At 33.5% G+C, this 22,131-nt stretch overlaps 1 protein-coding gene across 1 annotated transcript in view; it reads right to left on the bottom strand.

The window, feature by feature from the left end:
- The window catches only part of LOC111507365 (proton-coupled amino acid transporter-like protein pathetic), a 140,621-nt gene that overhangs the window by 94,899 nt on the left and 23,591 nt on the right, over window positions 1-22,131 (bottom strand). The window contains exon 2 of the mRNA XM_074172034.1: window positions 10,403-10,449. The gene's annotated coding sequence lies outside the window, so the exon portion shown is untranslated. The remainder of the gene's footprint in view (window positions 1-10,402; window positions 10,450-22,131) is intronic.

A 22,131-nucleotide genomic window follows, 5' to 3' on the forward strand; every position in this document is an offset into this window, starting at 1 on the left:
AACATAGTTTTGCTCAAATTGTGTTCTGGGTATTTGTGTTTTTGAATTGTTTCTTTTCTTTTATTCTTTGAAGAGCTATACATACCAGATCTTTCAACAAGCTTTGTCAATAAGATTGTATTTTTTTGGACAATAAAGTATATGTCTATCTATAGGGTTTTCACCTGAAACTTCCAGAATTCTCCCGGAATTTTTATGTCAATTATACTGATAAAAGCAGACACGGTATTCCCACTTTCCTTTACTCACATATTCACATTCATTGTTTCTCAGACTAACTTTTTCAAATCAAATCATGGTAAATATTACTGTATTGATGATGTGATGAAAACATAGTATTTGTTTTGAATATGTTTCCAATTTTGAATTGGATATTATTCAAATTTGATTTTTGTCATTTTAATTTTTTTGAATATTAAAATTATTCAATTAATCAATTTTTGAATTGAAGAGTCTTGAAGATAGTTTTTAATTGATTCACGCGATGAGTAATAAGGAATTTTTCTTGAATAATTTGAAAAACCTAATCATTCAGTAAAATACTGAATAATACTCACGACACAATTTCATAGGAATAATATTGCAATAAAGTTTCACTCTAACCGTGATTCGCACATTCGTTATAAATTTACGCCACTGGTTTCTAGAGTGAGTGGAAATTTCCACTCGAAAGAATGTAGGATGCCGAAGTAGATGGAATAGAAACAGATAACGAGTGATTTAATGGTTAATAAAAATATCTAATCTAAAAGGATATAAACTACCATTGTTATTAATCAGTTATAATGATTGAATTGTCTGAAGACTATTTGATACAAATTCAAAGGATATACCGTTAATTTCGTAATGAAATTTTAGTATTACCTGAAAAATAAACAAGAGCCTACATACTAATTTTGACACACATTTACATCATCAACAGAAAAATGTGTCCATGAAAAAATCTAGAATGAAATCAATTTGAATTTTTCGATATGTTGATGAACAATTGAAGAAAAGATTGGCATCCAGTTCCTAAGAAAAAAGTGGATTTTATTGAAGACTGTGAAACAAATTTTGAATTGTGATATTTACTATTTATTTTTTTTTATATAAAGGCCTTCTACCATTCAATGTCCTTCAACCATTTGGCCAATTCGCATCACAACCATCTCTAATTTGATTATTACTATCATGATATGGAAAGTGTGATAAATTATTTTGCTAATAAAAAAAATAGTAAGATAAAAATAATTCTTTTAGCACGAATATTTGGGAAACCAAAACTTTAATCCAATAATAACTATTTATGATAAGAGTGTTGAAAGTAAGGTTTTATTTTGTGAGTGAAAAAGTTTGTGAAACGAGCGTAGCAAGTTGAGCAATTTCACGAACAAAATAAAACTTACTTTAACACAAATATCATACAAAGTTTTTTGTACAACTATAATGAAGAACAATAGTGAAGAACAATAGTGAGGAATTGTTTGTTCCTTATGATATTGAAGAAACTGCAAAAAGAGATTCAATTGAATTATTACCAAAAAATTCGGCTCAGCAATACGACATCGCATACTCTAATTTTCTTAGCTGGTGTAGACATAAAAACAAAGGAAATTTCAGCGAAACCGTCTTCTTAGCCTATCTAGAAGAGAAACCAAAACCATTGAAAAAAGTCGAGTGCGCTCGTTAAAAATGCTAGCAAATATTTCAAGGGAGTAGCATTCTCAAAGTGGAAAAATGAAGGTTAAAGGCCCAAAAATCACAAGTCCAGAGGTTTATAAATGAGGCGCCAGATGAAAAATATATGGAGCCTGTCAACGTGAAGAGCTGTGCCATTTATTAATAGAACACATTAAATTAATGATTAAATCATTGATTGTTCAAATTCCAAATACGAAAACGAAAATAGGTCGTTCTTTTTGCATTGTTGGAAAAAACATTGATTTTTTTTTAAAAATACATTGCATTACTCTTTTCTGTTATCGATCATCAACGTTTTTTTTTTTAAATACTCAAATTATAAATGCAGTGACAATCCAGTTGGTATAAACACGGAAAAATGCCCTCTACCATTGCTGAGTTTCTTAACCTCCTGGAACCGAATGAATATACAGGTGACTGTTTCAAAAGGTCTTCTGCAAATATAACGGATATTAAGAAACAGGGGGGATGAGAGTTGCAACAGTAGCTGAAGGTTACATCGATCAATCTATTTCTTATAAAAAACTATTACTGAAAGAATAATCCCAACAGCTAGCTCTAGCGTTACAGCATCGTCCTCTTCACTTCAAGAATCAAAGGTTAATACGCATGAAATTGTCAACTCAGCTAGTTCAAATTTATTACAAGGATATTTTATACTTTCAACACTTGTGTTGAAAATATTTTCAACACGCTAATTTGTAAATATAATTTTTTAATACTCTTGACAACCAATAAAAATGTCACTTTCAATGACAGTTGTACAAAAAACTTTTGAAGAACCCACTTGGTTAACTTCCTTGTAATATAACATAAATTGTTATACCTTATATCTCTATATCCTTCTTAATCATCTTGTATAATTACCTAGTCCTCCGTATTCCAGAAAGTTCCAGAATATTGTGGAATGCTCTCGAATGTTCTTACTCTACTAGAAGTTGCTAGAATATTCGTTCTAGAATATTCCCGAACATTCCACCGCATGTCAAAATAATTCGGATTATTCTGGATTACTTCAGAATACTACTGGATATTCTGAACTTTTCCGGAACTTTTTAGAAGGCGGAACAGCACTTATATCTTCAAAGCACCCTTTTGATGTGACACTGTTAAAAAAAGTATTTACCCCCACCTCGCCATAAAGATCATCAAAAATTTTTGAGACATGCATATTTAAAGACAACTGAAAATTCCACGATGAGATTCACAAGAACATTTTGGAAATATGTTTGGCAAGAAAATTGTTTGTATATCTTAGATATGTATCTATTGATTCATGTATGAAAAAAGTCGAAAATATATCTGTGTTTCTGTGGTATCCAGAACTTTGAAGTAATCAAGGTATTTCCGATATTGCAATAATCATCACTGGTTGAACTATTTACCAATATTTCAAGGGAGTCATGCTTCGTGAAACAATGAATAATATCACCACATCCTTTTTATTTTTGTTAATTGGTTGTAAGAATGTGGAACCGTCATCAACATTTCTGACTGATTAGTGGTTATTGCCATATGTTGAAGGTAATAGTGATAAAAAGTGACTTTAAGATAATCGTTTTGAAATAATTTCAATATTTGGTTGAACGAACTGATATAGTTTCCCATCCTGATCCTCTATCAGGTTTTTTAAAACAGTCTTGAATCTCAAAAACTTCAGTCAAGTTTGACAATCAGTATCATTTTTGAATATAGTAATGAATATAGTAATAGAATGAATAAATAACCAGAAAATTTACAATGGAAAGAATCCATATTTTTCAGAAAACGTTGAAAAATATTAGTGGAAAAAGTAAACAGAATCCTTTCCATACAATAAATATTATCAAAATTCAACCAGACGTACAAATGTTAATGTATTCAAAGCAAACTACAGACCACTTACATATGATTGCGGAAAAGAAGATGAAATAAATAACTTTATCATTCCTCTTCATTATAAAAAAATTAGAAAATGAAAAACAACCTAATAAGATCTATACTTAAGACAATTGTCTTTGTACCACCAGTCATTAGGATAAGATTCTTCTGGCAAGTCTTTGTTTTCCTAGAAACAACTGGAATATGTACGAAATCATCGAAACAAATAAACTTCAAACCGACATATCTATTAAATTCAATTCATTCAATGTATTCCGACTTGTAAATTCTGAACAATATCTGTCAAATGTATGATGGAGGCGTTGTCCTATGGATAAAAAAAATCACCCATATCAATCGATGTAATGTTATGTATTATTGTTTCACTGTAACCAAGAAAAATGGAATAAATTGGAAGCTAATACCTCTTGACGACAAAGAATCAATAATCGCTGTTCGATCTATTTCTTCCATGGCTTGGCGAATTTCGTGTGCAGCACCTCTCAGATTTGTTCCATTGTCGCAAAATATGACCTGAGGTTGTCCTCTTCTAGCCGACATTCTCAGTATGGCTTGAATCGTGGAATCGCTACTCAGACTATGTGCAATTTCTAGATGGATAGCTCTAACTGCCAAGCATGTGAATAAAAATGTGTCGATTTGATTTTCATTCCGAAAAAAAAATCATGGAAAATAATTTGCAAGTTTACCTGACTTATCTTTTTTGAAAAAAACCTTTTAGAATTTCTACCTCTCCATTAGTATATAAAAACTGGGTAGATTACAAAAAAAAAAAACAAAAATCAACAGACATTTCTTTCAGATACAAACGGAGAAAAGAAAAATCCTCCAATTTTTATTATACAGTTCATAATATTAGAAAAATAATTTTTATTGATATTCAATTGTTTATTTCGTGAGTTGTGAGTTTCGTGATTTCCGCACTTTTTATAAATCAACAGGAAAGTAGTAATCCAAAAAGTTTTTTTTTCCCAAAAAAAACAACTCCTAATAACATTCTTTCCTAATTTATTTGGTGGTCTATTCAGCTTTCATGAATATTCACTGTATATATAAATAGTTACTTTATTCGACCATAATTGTCAAAAATATACTTTTTCCGTGGATTGTACGATATTTATTTGCATTGTATTTCTTTCTTGCTTTTGTCTTGTATGTAAATAAATATTATTAGTATTATTATTTTGATCATTGGACATTGCACGTCTTCACATTTCTTGAGATCAAAAAGAAAGCAAGATACGCCACTGGTAAAATTCTTCAATAGCCATCCGGCAGTCTGCAAGAGAATTCTGGAAATTTCCATTCGTTAAATGCTTGGTTAGCGGTTATAAAAAAGAGTTGCCGTAGGCTACGATAATGGTGATACCGCCAGTGCCAGTCCGTGTGGTATACACCACAAAAGCCAGAGCCGTACTCAATTTATCTTTTGGACTCCAGCTCAACAAAATTTGATTGATTGTTGGTCTCATTTTTGAAAATTAATTGAAGCAAGTCCACTGCATGTAATAGAAATATTGTCTTCAATTAGTGAATACAGTGTATTGCATGAATATTGAAGCATAGAGTAATGATTCTCAGATGAAATATTGGAAATATATAATCTCCACTCATTGTATTTTTGAAAATTACTGAACTGAACTGAACTAGGATTTTTCATATACATGACCCATAGTTGAGTAAAAAAAAACATTTAGTTAGCTTTATCAAAACAATTTCATTTGAGTCATCATGGATTCTTTTAACTTAGTAGATAATAGAAACTAAAGTTCTAACAATAATTAGATTCTATTTTTAGTTATTGCTTCTCTCCTTCAGTTTCCGAACTATTTGGAAAAATTAGAATTGATTTTTTTCATTTCTCATTCATTCGTTCAATACATACTTGTTATCAATATTACAAATAATACACACATCGGAAAAGTCTAGGGATATTTTTAAAAATGGTAATAATTTTTTTTTAGATCGCTTTAGGGAAAAAAAAGTTGACGGGTGATTATTAAACGAATGTAACTTACAACAAAATTTATTAAATGGTCAAAAATACTGAGTGCGCATATAAGCAAAACTAAAAAAAAAATATGGCTCTTCTTTGGCACCCCGAAAAAAAATCATAATACAAAAAAAATTGGAATCAGTACAAAGTATGGCCTCCACGCTGGTTTATTACGGCCCTACATCTATCGTGCATCGACAAAATGAGATTGTCAATGTCTTGTTGAGGTACATTTGCCCATTCAGCGATTAAAAGCCCTCTCAATTGAAACGTTATGTGAATGTTCCCCATATGCGGAGTAATTCTTCGTTGAATCATGTCCCACACATGCTCGATGGGATTCAGGTCCTGTGATTGTGCTGGCCATGGCAATACATCAACTCCTTCGTTGGTGAGCCAGTCAGTCACTAGACGCGCGACATGTGGACGAGCATTATCGTGCATTAGGTGGAAGTTTTCACCAACAGCACCAGCAAACGGACGGACGATAGGTAGAAGAATGGTGTCGAGGTATTGTCGAGCTGTGAGGAAGCGATTTGGAAAAACGAGATCGGTTCTACCGCCGATCATGATTCCGCCCCATAGCATTACTGTACCATCTCTGTATGTGTGGACTTCCTGGACGTGTCTCAAACTCGACGAGAATCTGGATGAAATCCAAATCTGGATTCGTCTGTAAACAATCATTTGCAATCATTTGCATCCCAGTTTTGATGTTCTTGACACCACTCTAATCTTCTACCGCGATTGCCTCTCGACAAAGGTGGACATCTAAGTGGCCTTCTGTTGTGGAGATCTGCTTCATGCAGTCGATTTCTGACAGTATTACGACCAATGGTTACCTAGTGCGTCTGCTGCAACACGTTAACCAACTCAGGTGCTGTGATTGTCGGTTGTCTTCTTGCGGTCAAGACCAAAAATCGGTCTTGAACTGCAGTTGTAGCACGTCCTCGCCCTGGATGTTGTTCGGCTGGACTGCCAGTTTCACGGAAACGCCGCCACAATCGACTGATAACACTTTGGGAGACCCCCAAACGAAGAGCTACATCATTTTGTCGCATGCCACCTTGAAGAAGCCCTACAGGTCTATTCATCTCAGACAATGGTAAGTGATGGCGTTCCATGTTAAAGCACAATATTTCCAGTTTAATTGCTGAGCAAGAACTGCATAGAATGTACAAACTCGACATTTTCAGATTATTCATTTTAGCCGAAAACCTACAGTTTGTAAAAAACTTGATAAAAGATTAGTTACCGTTTTTGCAGGCTTTGTTCAACCCATAGAAATCTACAGGGTGGTTGAGTGTACCAATTTAATCGAAATTAAACGACCTCATGCATTTATTTGTATGCATAATTTAGTATGTTATAAAAATATCCCTAGACTTTTCCGATGTGTGTATATTATGATACTCAAAAGTTGTCTCCCTAAATGTATAGGTTACACCTAGACATGAAATATACTTGTATTGGGCTTTCCTATCTATTCAGCAAGATAAATAAATGATGTACATCTCAAATACAAAAAATGGATATACTTAATGAATACAATGAGTGAGGAGAGCGCTAGGAGAAGCTGTATTTCAAATTTCGAATATTTTGATAGGCGAATGATGAGAAAGGTGAATAGTATTCATTTCAGAAACGGATTGGATTTCTTTGTATATAACTTTTCAATGCACCTTGAAAACTTTTGGGCCGTAATGGAAAAAACTTTTTTGGGTATGAGTTCATGAAAAGTGGAATTTATAATATTTTGACTATACTTGACCTTGTTATATCATTTTCTAGTTTTTTAATTTGTCGATGTTGAAATAGACCCGACCCAGATGATGCTTCTGTAAATATACAAGGAATTTATATTCATTATTGGTGTATTGTTGTAGAGTAACGTGGTTGAAAATAGTTTTTTTTGTAAATAATTTTCAATAAAGAATTTCGAGCAATTTTCAGAGGGTCAAGAATATTATTGAAGGCACTACCACATTCTGTAATACATGAACTTAGGACAGATTCATAGTTAATTAATTACTTTTGGACACGATGTCCCCCAGATTGTAAAATTAATTCATTAGCAATCGTATCCTTTTGAACAAGTGATTAACATGCTCGTCCCACCCATTTGTTGGTTAATCGACGATGTCTTTGTCATTTTGGACATTGGCAATTAGAATCATGAATTTCAATTGTTTTTGTGTTGGGTTGGTTGTTAGATCTAGGAGAAGAAGTGATAAATTTTGTTCCTTGTATATTTATATCCAATTTGTTGTTATTTATCCATAATCCTTACAATGGTAGTTAACAACTGAAACTGATAAAAATATGTCTTTAGTTTTATTATTTGATATAACTGAGTCTTAACTAGGCGCTTTAGAATCAGTCTGTAGTGTGCTCTTCCAGAAGATATATTTACAGGTATACAAATCAATAATGATTGAAAATAATTCGAAACCATCGATCGTTCACGAATTTTTATTATATTTTTCAGCAATGAATATATTTTTTAATAGTATTATTTAAACTAGCCAGATTTATGATATGACTGAAATCGGGAAAGCACGAATACTGAGTTCATCAGAGATAAAACATTTTTTATGAAAAATGCTCGTTTTGGTGGGTTCATTAATTATGTGAACTGTTCTAAAAGGCATTATGTAATACCACATCGCTTATCATTTTACTGTCATCTTCCATTAAAAACCAATACACGAAATGTGATTCCAGTAAAGAAAACAGTATATTTTTAGTTATTTCACAAAACTTTCAAGTCATTATTTATATTTAATTTAATGACTCAAGATAAATTCTAGATGAAATCTCTTTTGTATTTTGGATTATGTTATCTGGAGAATATACACGCATTGCTTGCTCTTTCTTCAATGAATTAAATCACCTTAAAATGAATTACTAATCATTTGCAAGTGACGAAAAAAGATTAGTAAATAAATTGTCTCTCTACGAAAACATTCACTCAATTAGACTACATTGTTGTTAAATATGTTTCTACGTTATCGTCCGATCATATTAATTGATGTAAATTGTAAGATCAATAACGCGTCTACTCAGATGACTGCAAACCTTTTAACAACTTGTAAACGGCTATATTTATACTCTCATCAATTTCTGGCTTCAATTTAACTTGGGAAAATGATTCAGGGGAATCGTAAAAACGGCAGGATCCCGTGTAGATTTTCTTCAGAGATTCTACAAAGATTTGATTTGGATGGTAGGTATGTGAAAGAGCTGATTTCTGATGAACGCAAAAGATGGGAAAAGTTCACAAATCGGCAGCCCCGGATCTTCAATTTTTTTAGGCGGCGCATAAACTGAAAAATGCCGCTCACGCTTACTTATATTTATTTTTACCTTTTTCACATCGAATCACCTGGCATCTGGAGTTCAATCGAACAATATCGTGTGGTTTTTTGGCTTCTTTGATGTCATTTAAAATGCTATTTCTAACTGTTTCTGTCATTATGTCAATAATGGCAGACGGTTCCAATTGAAACTCAAGAGTTGAATTATGAAAACTACTTAATACAGTTTATTGAATGAGAAGACAGGCATCCACTACATTCAATGTTAAAAAACTAATTAATACAGTTTATTTGTATGATTTTCACCATAAAGGGTTTTACAAAAACCGCGACACGTGTTTCGCTATACAATAGCTTCCTGAAGGCGTAAACTAAAAGAGTATACAATATTAACTTTTGGTTTACGCTTGAGGAAGCCACTGTATAGCGAAACACGTGTCGCGGTTTTTGTAAAACCCCTTTATAGTGAAAATCATATAATAAACTGTATTAATTAGTTTCAATATGAATTTTCTTCAAGTATCGGCCAGTTCTAGTCAATTAGTTGAATAATGTTTGACGAGCAGGGAAATTTAGAATATTACTGGAGTTTTTTCCCAACATCAAACCGTTATTTCAACACCTGTTTGATCTTCCTCTTGAAGATGATCACTTGGTGATCGAAACACATGTCGAGGTGTTAAAAATAACGTTTTGGGGTTGAGAAAAACTCCAGTAATATTCAATAGTACACCAAAGGTTGCAAACAGCGAATCACAAGGAAAATGCGGTTCAAGAAGTTACCTTGACTAGGCTGAGGACATTGTGTGTCGGATCGCTAAGAGTTTCGTGGAACCGCGAAAAAAAACAGTTTGTGGATAGATACAGCATCCATAAAAATACGCAGGATCTGTCTCAATTTTTTTTCTCTGAGTCAATGCCTAGTGTAGGTCAAAGTTAGGTAAATGATGAGTTGTCCATTAGTCTGTAGAGTGTGAATCTGGCCGTCTGGGGCAAAAGCTAACAGTGATGGAAAATGAGCTTATATACAGTGTGACACTTCAATGAAGCTACCCCTTTAACCTCGGCATGCCACTTGATTAATTGAAAATATTGGTTATGAATAATCGTCCTGTTTTACAAAAAATTCATTATAGGAGTGGAAGTAAGAAAAACAAACTTCAGATTCAGCATACCCAAAAACCCTTTTGTAGAAAATGTAATTGAAAAGTTACGAAAGCTCATTATTTTTGGGGATGTTGAAACTAAATATGAAACTTATGTTGATTTATTTTAATTTTTACAGAAATTGAACCCTATCGTAACCCCCAATAAAACATGACGCCAAAACAAAACTAATCATTTTCAGTGAACAAATTGTAATATTTCCAAAATTAGTCGCATTCGTATTTTCAGTAACAGAGATATTTCGGTGGTTCCATTAAAAGTGGGGCATACTGAATCATTGGTCAGATCTATACAATTAAAAACTTAAACAGTACTACACTCTGACTTTCTATCTGATGATTGAAAAAAAATTGCTCACCGTTTATAAGTGTTTTTGGTTGTGGCACTGTGTTTGGTTTGTTGGCACTGAAAAATAAATTAAAATCAATCAACGTCTAGTAGAAAATGATGAAATAAATTAAGAGCATTCGTATTTCGAAATACCTTTATTTGACTCGAAAAGTTTTTCTACATATATAAATATACCAGTTATTACTCACATCCCAAAAGCATCACTCTTTATTATTTGTTACTGTTTTTTGGGCATATAACCTCACACGATCCAAAAAATGAACGGAGCTAAATCTATAGAGAGTCTGCTGAAGTAAAATTAAGGGTGAACTGAAAAGTTCATCCCGAAAAGTCACTGTCAAATATAAACCACCGAAAAGTCCAATTAGTCAGTAACTTGTATTCATAAATTTTGCCTAAAAATTGAACAATCAATGGAAAAAATTGAATTTCTGTACTTGGCTTCCTAGTTGTTTCGTAAAATAAGCCTTTTCTTCTTAAAAAAAATCACACGTCAAGATCATTGCATGTGTCAAAGGAAATATATTTTTTTGCAATTAAGGCATTGTTCAGAAGTATAAACGGAAAAGGATTATTTTCCGAAACGTCAACTATCTAAAGGAAGATAAGTATAAAATTCATTTTTTCTGTTGATTTTTAAATTTTTTTGCCAAAAAGATATTCACTAATTGGACTATTGAGTGGTCTATAGTTATTATTACGCATTACCTTTTCGGGGTTTGTCTTTATTGCACTTCAGCACTGTATCTATTTATTTAGCTTTCTTCATTTTTCACATTATGGAAGGTTATTATACACCCAAAAGACAGTAAGAAACATGAATGGATTCAGTAATACTTGTCTGAAACGAATTGATTTCAGTATATGCAAATCGTTAACAGTGTTAATTAACTTATCAGCACAAAAAAGGATTTTTCCAGAAAAACTAAATGGTGTGTCCAATATACAAAAACGGAGACCAGAATGATCTGAATAACTATAGATCAATAAGCATCATTTCTAGTATTTTAAAACTCTTTGAGCTGAATATGAAAAACCACCTGTTGCTTTCATCGACAAATATAATCTGCTTTCGTCATCGCAGCATGGTTTCATTAAAAAGAAAAGCACATAATCTGCTCTCTGTGAATTCCATAGCCATGTAATGAAACATCTGGACAACAACAAATTTGTGATGGGCCTATTTCTGGACTTCTCAGGCGCTTTCGACTGCGTCGATCATAAACTAGTTATTTCTAAGTTATCGAGATATGGTGTCAGGGGAGTCCCCCTTCACCTTCTAGATTATTTTCTAAGCAATCGAAAACAAGTTGTGAAACTTATTCAGTCCTACTCAGATACCTTACACATACCTCAAGGAGTTCCGCAAGGCTCGATCCTGGGACCATTTCTCTATGTAGTTTATGCAAATGACCTCATAAGATATCTCAACATGACTAACAACTTCAAAATACATATGGTATGTTATGAAGATGATACTAATGTATTAGTAGCCCAGAACGATCTGAATGCATTGAAATTGTAGCCTAAGATACTCTGGAACATGAGCTGAAGTGGTCGAAAACAATTATCTGAATTTAAATACATCAAAGACTAATGCTATGTTAATTACTCTGCGTGAGCACAATCTAAACTGCAGACTTTTTGATGGTACCCTCATTGAAATAGAGATGTCAACATCGGTTAAAATTCTGGGTATAACTTTTGGGGCAAACTTAATATGGACCCCACATATTGACAATCTATGGGCAAAACTGAGAAGATCGTGCTAGTCTTTGAGGTTTATGGCAAATCATTGTAGTGAAGAGATGCTGCTGATCCTGTATCATGCTAATTTCCACTCCCACCTGAAATATGGCATTTTAAACTGGGGAAATTGCTCCTCTGTAAATAGAGTGTTCACTCTACAGAAATATGCCATACGAATATTGGCAAAACTTGTCTCTAGAAATTCGTGCAGACATTTTTTTTTAAGTTAAACATTCTAACAGTGGCAGGGACCTATATCCTAGAAACCTGTGTTCACGTTTTTAAACAAAGATCTAGCACTAGAGGAAAACAGTTGCTACTATCAGTACGCCATCGTGCTGCCCTCTTTCACAAAAGTTATGAAGTGAATGGGTGCAGATTTTTCAATATTTTACCCGAGACTATGAAAAACTGTAAAAACATATATATGTTTGAAGAACTTACAATAAACTTTAATTGTATACGTTTGAGAATGTCCATATAGGACGAAACTGCAGTACGTAAGTTACAATTAAAAGTGGTAAAAAACATAGAAATTTTCATTTCTCTTCTCATTATAATAATATACAATCACTGAAAATCAGGTTTAGTAAGGATTATGTGAAAAATGATAAATATGCGTATTTTTTAAAAGTTTCTTTAATAAAATAATCATGAAACACGGTATAATGTACGGAACATGACTAGATTTTTTTCAAGGACAAAACACAAGCACTACAGGAAAATCTCTCAGAGCGGTGCCTATGCGAAAGTAGCGATTCACATTGGATTTGAATCGCTGGAGATTAAATCCATTTGGACAAACCTTCTCAGGAAATTTATTCCACATAAATGAAGTTTTCCAAATGAAAGGGTTCTTAAACAGTGAACTTTGAGGTGTACTGAGTTGAACCTCAAAACGATGAGCAGCCACAGTCCGTTCCGTATTTTTGATACGTACCGCTCTTGGTGGAATCAAATGTGCTAAGTCACTTGAACACTTCCCGTGAAAGTATCTATAGGAGAGGGACAAATCTCAAACCTTCCTTCGATGTTCCAGGCTATCAAGGCTGCACGTGATGTTCGCGTCTCCAATCAGGCGGATGGCTCTTTTCTGGATGGAATCCAGCAACTTCAGGGTATGTTTGGGGGCAGAGCATCAAAAGTTGCTGAGGTGTGTATAGTTTTCTGCTTCGGAACAGTATTCCAAGCTTTTGAGAAGCAGCCTTTGCAATTCCAGCGACATGATTGTACCAAGACATATTGGTGTCCATTGTAACCCCCAACAAACTCATCGAAGCAGAAAGCGGAATTGTCTGACCTGACATTATTATATCCGGTTCGGAGGAATTTATCTTCTTGGAGAAAAACGATGCCCGGATTTTTGTGGCATTGCATTGAACCTGGTTACTTCCACCCAAACTCGAAATCACTTCTAGATTCTCATTAAGACATGCCGGTGAAGATGTGCCTCCGTAGCCGATGACCTGGACTCCAAATGGATTGACGAGACAGGTATGCTGTCGTCAGCAAAGCAATAAATTGGATTTTTGGTTCTTTCCAATGAGTCGTTGATATACAATAAAAAGAGGTTTGAAGACAATATGGATCCCTGGGGAACACCAGCGTTGATGGTGAAAGTATTCAAGAGATATCCATCGACGGTCACTTGCAGGGAACGTTCTTTCAGGAAGCCGAAGAGCCATACACAGAAATGATCCGACAAGCCATAGCATAGATAATTGACCAGCGAACCCTCATGCCACACACGGTCAAAGGCCTTAGAAGTATCAAGCGCAACAGCTTTTGATTCTCCATTTTTATCGTTTGCGTTATTCCAATTATGGGTGACATAGGATAGAAGGTCGCCTGCATGTTGATCTTTGTTTCCGAAAGCCATATTGATGATTGCTCCAGATGTTGAAGCCTTCCCAAATTGATTAAGTATACTAAGATGTGCTGATTGGGTTTATATATTCTCTATTACTCAATAAGTATCAAAAATGCAATATGTCAGTCAAATATTTTTTATTAAATCCACCATCAAAATACACTCATTTTAATGGAACACCTAATAAGAACTTGTGATGCACTGTTTAGAACCTTTGGTGTAGTAATGAATATTACTGGAGTTTTTCCCAACACCAAACCGTTATTTTTAACACCTTGACACGCGTTTCCATCACCAAGTGACCATCTTCAAGATCAAACTATATCTAATAATTAAAATATTATTTTAACAAACATGTATAGACAATACCTGACAATTACATAAGGACACATTGTAAAATTAATTTAAGACTAGTAGATGAGTCAGTATTGTGAAATTAATTTAAGACACTTAAGACGCAGGTACCCAGAAGAGGATTCATGGTATAAATAAGGATAACATTGTAAGTATATTTAGTTTATTCTTCCTCTTGAAGATGATCACTTGGTGACCGAAACACGTGTTGAGGTGTTGAAATAACGGTTTGGTGTGGGGAAAAACTCCAGTTATATTTAAACACTAATAAGAAAGAGGATATTGAAATATTGAATTATAAATGTATATCAGTTGTACTGGTTACAAACATTCGAACCCCTTTCCTGAAATAAATAACGAATCGAGAACATAGTACGAAATACTTCGGATATAAAGCGTTACATTCGCAGACGTGGGTTTTTTAAATTAATTTCGAAATGATTAAACAAATTCCTTGAATTGTTCAATTGTTATATTTCATGCACTTCAAAACAATAGACTTTGTAATCGTCAGTGGCGCCAGACAGTAGTATAAATACGAAACATGATGAAACTTTTTGCAAGATCGCCAAGCCGGCAAAGATATCTACCTATAAAACTCCGTGGAGTGGCTACAGAACCGATCACCCGTTCCCAATCAACATTCGGGGAATTCTATGGATATAAAAGTGATATACATTCTAGATATCGTAGATATATAGATGTTTATTGACTACGGTATATAAAGGTACATTAGAAGCAAGTCGGTAGTACAGAATGTAGATGAACAGCATAACATAACAGCAACTCAACTGAAAATCTCAATAAAGAAATATCATTAATTAAATCTGTTTTGAAAGATAACGCTTATCCAGATTCTTTCATAAATTCAACGACAAATTCAATAGAAAATAAAGAGTCAATTAAAAACCAAACGAACATACAAACAGCTTCACAAATTCAACAACATCCAACTCAACAATCACCGACTCAACATCCAACGACACCTTTTACAACTAACGTTATACCTTACATTCCAAGACTATCTGAAAAAATAAAACGAATTGGAAATAGATATGATGTTAGAACTACTTTCAGAAAAAAAAATACACTGAGATCTATACTCACACATACAAAACCCAACAACACTGAAGAAAAAACAAAAAATTGTATTTATAAAATACCTTGTTCTTGTGGTAAAAGTTACATTGGTGAAACCTCAAGACCATTGAAAGTGCGTGAGAATGAACATCGAGATTATATAAAAAATAGACAATTGACAGGATCAAAATTATCAGAACACATTTTAAAATCAGACGGTGAACATCGGGTGGAATGGAATAGGACAAGAAAGATTACCAATGAGCCTCATTCTAAGAGACGTAAGCTAAAAGAATCAGCGTATGTTCTCATGTCTGGAGAGAATTGTATCTCGAATAGCTTCTTAGAAATAGATCGTACTTGGCTACCCATCTTGAAGAAAACTTTGGATAGTGGCGAAATGACAACAAACTGATATCGGAGAGTACCTTGTATTACATCGAATATTTCAGTTGTCAATCAACAACATTGACATAATTTCATATTTCAAAACTTCTTTGACATCTGTCGAAGAAGTAAAGAAATAAGCTCTCAAAAAAGGAATAACTGCATATTTATTCGAATTTTTATCCATTTCTGAAGACGGAGGCAGATTTTGGCCTCCGAAACGTAAAAGATAAGTATAATTTCTTAATATTATTTTTGATAGGCAAAATTGTGAAATACGACAAGTTACTGATAAATAGAAGATTTTTCTTTGTGAAAAATACTTTGATTTTTACGCAGTAACTTATCGGGGTAAACTAAAAAGTTTGCCCTTCTACACTTGTATAAAATTCTCCATTATAATTTTTATATTTTTTCAGATTGTGGAAGGTAACCATTACCCAAAAAATGACTTTCATTGAATATTGAACAAAAATATATTTAAAAAAAAACAATAACAGTTGAATATACAGAAAAATTCCCAAATAAAATAAACATAAAAGTAATTGAATGAAATATGCGTACAAATTCACAAGGAAATTAAACATAGAATGTGGATTATAATTTGCACCATTTGAATTATTTGAAATAAATACTGGTCGTATTAAATCATTATTCACAATGCCTGCACAACCATTGACTTCAAAAGTCTTTTGGTAAGGGGTCGTTTTTTGCGTGAGGGTTTTTTTTAACCTAATGTGTACGTTATGGTGATTTGTAATGCCATTTGAAAAATATTGAAAAAAGTCGATTTTCATTTTGTACTTTGTACTGTAATTTTTTTGTGTGCACGTTTGCATTTAGGCAAGTTATGTCCAATCGAGTTATTTTTGACCCCAAATATGTGATTCAATTTGTGACCTACTTTTTTGTTACAACCTGTATGTATCATAACTAAATATGAAAGTCAGCTTCTGATGTGATGAGAAGCGATTTGCTGAGCTCTGGAAAAAGTTTTGCTTGGTACCTTACTAAATTTATTAAACTATGTTCGGTGAATTGAGAAATATTTTCTTTCTTTTGCAATTTTCAAGCACCAAGGAACGATTTTCACGAGGTCTTCATCACGATTGCTGACGCAATTTCCTTTCTTCAAGTGAAGTATCGAAACACTGACATTGACGAAAATATAATTTTGAACGGTTAAATTGTTTGTAGTCGTTTTTCATCCCGATTGAAATCCTGATTTGAGTCTTTATCATACTATGACGTTGGACGGTTCGGTATGACACTCTGGTATAGCGAGCTTAGATACGACAGTTGCAGCAGTAAGGTTCAATAGATTCAATTTACGCAAAATATTCCACTCTAAAAAGAGGACTAAAATATTGATTTAGTCACAAATAATGTTGGATTGAAAAAAAAATACCGACGATCCCTGAACTTCTGTTTCACAACGATAAACTCTCAACTTCACAATGGCTCGTGCCCCAACAACTGAAATTATTTCATTAGATTTTGGAAAGAGAACATAGAAAATACAATATCTCTCACTCATCATACTGATTTATTACGAAAAAATATCAGAATTTCATTACTGAAATACATTTGGAACAAATACTTCAGTTGATAGATAATTGACATCAGGGCATTCGCCAAAACAGCGGAGATATATTGAGAAGTTGAAGTTTTCGACTCTATAATCAATAAGATTCAGGGTTTTAAAGGGCACCTAACTTCATTATGTTTCCTTAATATTAGAGTATATTACAGTTTGGAGCATTGAATAGGGTTTTTTAAGAACAAAACACAAGCACTACAGGAAAATCCTTAAAACACGCGGATAATTTCAACAGAAAAGAAGAAGCTGTGAATCTCAACAGAAGAAGTTCAAAAATAGCAAACAGTATGACGACAGGTAGAAAAGGGTCGACAAAAATGTTATTGACAATTTACCTAATCCAGGTACATGTATTAGCACACCAAACTACCTGAGTCAACATAAATACGCCTTACGCAACTGTAATATCCAGTCATCGGAGATTACCAACGGCCTTCAAACCCAGAAAATAGGGATACTATCAACTTCATATTGTTAAACCTCGTACTTCAACAAAACTTATTACCTATTGAAGAAAATCATCATATTAAGGCCCATTGATGTCACTTAGTGGAATACAGGTTTTGTATAAAAGTGGTTGTAAAATAGTACGCAAGCGTAGAGCCGCCATATTTTTTTGGAAAAAGAAAATGTCTAATATCAACTATGGTATCTGTATACTGAATATTTTTTATTCACCACTCAAAAATGGAGAATGACTGAAATATTTAAATTCAAAAACAATTATGTTATCTTCTGTCTACGTTCTGAAATGAGCCAATTGGCGATCTCTTGCACAATAATTGTGGTCTAGTGGAAAAATTAGTACGATTGAATTTCCTGAAAGAACAATTTGTTAAGGCCAGTCTTAATTGTTAATTTTTCTGCATAAACGTATCCAATGGAGAACGTGAAGTCCACTCCCTAATTGTTAACTGTTACTACTATTCAAGCGTGCATAAATTGACTCAAGAGATGTAATATTGATCCACTGTACCATTTACTTTCGTTAACCGTTAATGCTACGAGACTTTGTTTTTTCATGCGGAATAGTAGAAAACCAAGCTTTAATCCTACCTGTGTTGCTAATATATGGCCGAAGTTTTTAATGAATTACCATTGACTGTGAAATCTATTCCTGAACTGAAATTATTCAAATTAGCGTTGAAAGAATTTCTATTGAATGAAGTTTTTTATTCCGTAGATGAATATTTTTTGCACTGATTTCAAACTTTACAGATATATGTTTCTCTTTTGTGAACTGAATGTTGTAGACTTAATATTAGGCTAGGTATTATTTTTACTTTTGGGACATTGACTAAAATCCTATACAAATCATTTTGTCATAAAGGAAATAAAGTCTTGCTGACCTTTTATTATCGTAGAATAGCCTACTGAATTATTACAACAAACAAGTTTTCAAGGGTGGGTTCTAACTTTAAAATCAGCTTCTATAATTAAACTTTCTTATTAATATTTTATCGAAACATGATTTAGAAGTTCATAGTTTCTAAATAGTGACCATTATACATTTTTGTGTAGCAAGAACGTGTCTGATAATCAATCCTGATGATAAGATGACAAGAAGTATTTCGGGTCCTGCTGAAGGTGTTTTGAGAGCGTCTGAACGTTTCGTCAGTCACTCCTCCTGCCCTCCATCGGCACGTAGATGAAAAACTTGCAAACCCGAGTCTAAAGCTGAATTCAACTTCTGGGTCCCCAACCAGGGGAAGTGAATTCTGCTATATTCAAGGCCAACAAAAGGCGTAGAACAAATTGGAGACGGTTGGCCTATCCCAGACTTTGTGTTATGAAATAAGCGGAAGGTGCGGTGTAAAAGCAGACCCACTATTCAAGTAACGATCGAAGTTCTTTTCCAATGCAGGGTAGGACTCAGGGACCTTGTTGTGACTGATTTACCGGAAACATTATTTTCTGATTTCTCGAAAAGTTTCTGAATAAATATGGAGGAATTCAATGAATACAAAAATGTGTAGATAATATAAACATTGAGTTATACGAAAGAGAAATACTTTCGAAAGAAATACTTTTATATGGGTACTGAGTTATACAAAAAATAATTTTGTTTATTCAGTTTGTACATTTGTTCTGGAATTGAATCAGATTTCATTCACAGGATTCCTACACAATATGCTAAATGAAAGAGGTAAAATTTCACTTACATGGAACACTCATCTGCACTGGTGAACCTTCGATGTTTCGGCATTAGGTACTCCACTCTTCAGCAGCAAGTTTGGATAACATTATCAGACGAAGCACTCAATTCATTAATGAAATCACGGATGTATGTTACGAATGAGTTTAATCTACTCATGTCATCGATGACAGTAAGTAATGACATTCATTTGCTTATATATTTGTCTTGAATATACGGTAACATTCAAGTTTTGTATTTATTTTGTTTGAATCACTTCGAGGTGACTTTTCGTTTTGCAAATATGTTCAAAAGACTGCAAAAATTCATTCATCCACACTAAAGATCTTATATAAGAAATGAAGGCTTTCTTGGAACAATACTCCAAAGAAGGTCTGATCAGAGATTGTTAAAGCATCAAATTTCTATAGACTTGAACTAACTATAATTTCAATTCTATTTTGATTTTATTGCTGTACTATATTTGTATTGTTATGGGTAGCAAATTTTGGTCATTTTAAAATTATTAACATAGTCGAAATAAAAGTATAGCGTACTAGACTGGACCTACCAAGTTATAAAAATCTAACAATTCGGTTGATACCTATGAACAACATTCCGATTACTACAAACGGCTGCAGACATTCAATTTGAATAGTATGTCTTGTAAGTGATCATTTGTATGTGCCGAATAGGTTGAAACTGATTGACTTTGTCAATTTGACGTGCATTTTCTATGTTTAATATCTAAAGTCTTGTTAGTGAAGTCCTCTATCATGAATGACTATAGTAACGCAGAGATGCCTGACATGCATTTCATTTATGACTTGCTGATGGCAATTCATTGGAAGCTAGGCGGTTGTACAGTGAACGATTTCCTAATCGTAGTGTGCCTAGCAGAAAAACCTCCCAAAGTCTACATCAACGACTTGGTGAAACAGGAGCATTGAAGCGAAATGGAGGACCAGGGAGGCCAATGACAGTGAGAACGGTAGAAGTAGAGAGAATGTGCTGGCCATGATAGAAGAAGATACGGAGATCGCTGCATTGGTCCAGGTGGACCTCACTTATAGCCTGCTCGATCACCGGACCCCCTGGATTATTTCCAATGGAGCCACCTGAAGTCATTAGTTTATACTACTCTAGTGGAAGATGTGGAAGATTTGAGAAATCGGATGCTTGCTGGGTGTAACGCAATTAGAAACGATCCTAAAAGAGTTCGGGAGTTGATGAGGAGAAGATTGGATTCTGGCATCCGAGCGGGGGTTAGTCATTTTCAACAGTTCTTGTAGATTAAGAAACATTACATGTAATTTTTGGTAATAAATTATTATTGTCGAAATTCTTTTTCGCTCCGTATCTTCGAAACAAAGCGTCGTATCAAAAATCATCGAAGGACAAAATATCCTTAGATTAGTCCAAGGAATAGTCCCTTGAATTTTTGCCGCATGTTTAATACACACCCTGTATGTGGCATGCTGAGTTGTCGAATATTTTTATGTAATTACATGTTTGTTTTCTTTGTTACTCGTTTCATGAATATGATCTGAGTGTTCCACAATATAATAATGATAATAATAATGAATGGGCTTCATTCATTGACATATATTGTTTATAAAGAATAATTAGATATAAAAATCAATAAAAGGCGAAGTTCAGCCGAGGCTGTTTTACACCTTAACCTAGAGGATAGCATGTATTATACAGGGTGATTCAAAAGTACTTTGACAAACTTCAGGAGGTGATTCCTCACAATATTTTAATATGAATTGTCCAAATAAATAAATGTCCGGAAACGCTTCGTTTCCAAGATACAGGATATTGAAGTTTTATTTTTATTTTCGTTTTTTTCAAATAACTTTTGAAATACTGAACTTAATTAAACGAAACTTGGTAATAGGTGTCGAATTCGAACCGGATGTTCTTATTGCTCTTACTCGTAGGGGGCGCCACCTACACGTCTTTCTCTTTTTTAAAGATTCATAACTTTTTTGGGAGTATTTCTAGCACATTTTTCAGTAAAAAAATCGATTCCTCTATCATATCTACGTAAATAAGCTAAATATTCGTAATAACTTCAACATGCATCGATTATCAAATAATCGACTTGAAGTTTTCAAGTCCAAATATTTAGAAAACGGTTGCTTACAGCGACTAGTAACAAAGGTAGCTTATTTACGTAGATATGAAAATATGAAAATATATAGCAAAACATACACAAAAGTGAGACAAAGGGAAAACCATATAAGCAAGGCATAACATAAATATATTATCTATTCAGAAGACTTCAGATATGTTTTCAACTTTTTCTTGAAATTATTTATGGAGTAGTGTCTAAATTCACTATGCAGAGCGTTATATTGTTTGATAGAGTTGTAAATAAAACTATGAGAAAAGCAGGCTGTCGAGTGTTTTGGAATAATAAAATGACGGTTTCGTGTTTTCGAATTATTTTGAGATTTGAAAGTTTTATATCTCTCATAAATATAATTTGACGAAGAGGTGGAACTGCCAGGTTTTAGCAATCGGTAACCAACCTGACTCCTCGAACTTGGGGGATAT

Source organism: Leptinotarsa decemlineata, unplaced genomic scaffold (assembly GCF_025532065.1).
Source record: "Leptinotarsa decemlineata unplaced genomic scaffold, Ldec_3_MD MMD2_tig00000035_RagTag_RagTag, whole genome shotgun sequence".
NCBI lineage: Eukaryota > Metazoa > Arthropoda > Insecta > Coleoptera > Chrysomelidae > Leptinotarsa > Leptinotarsa decemlineata.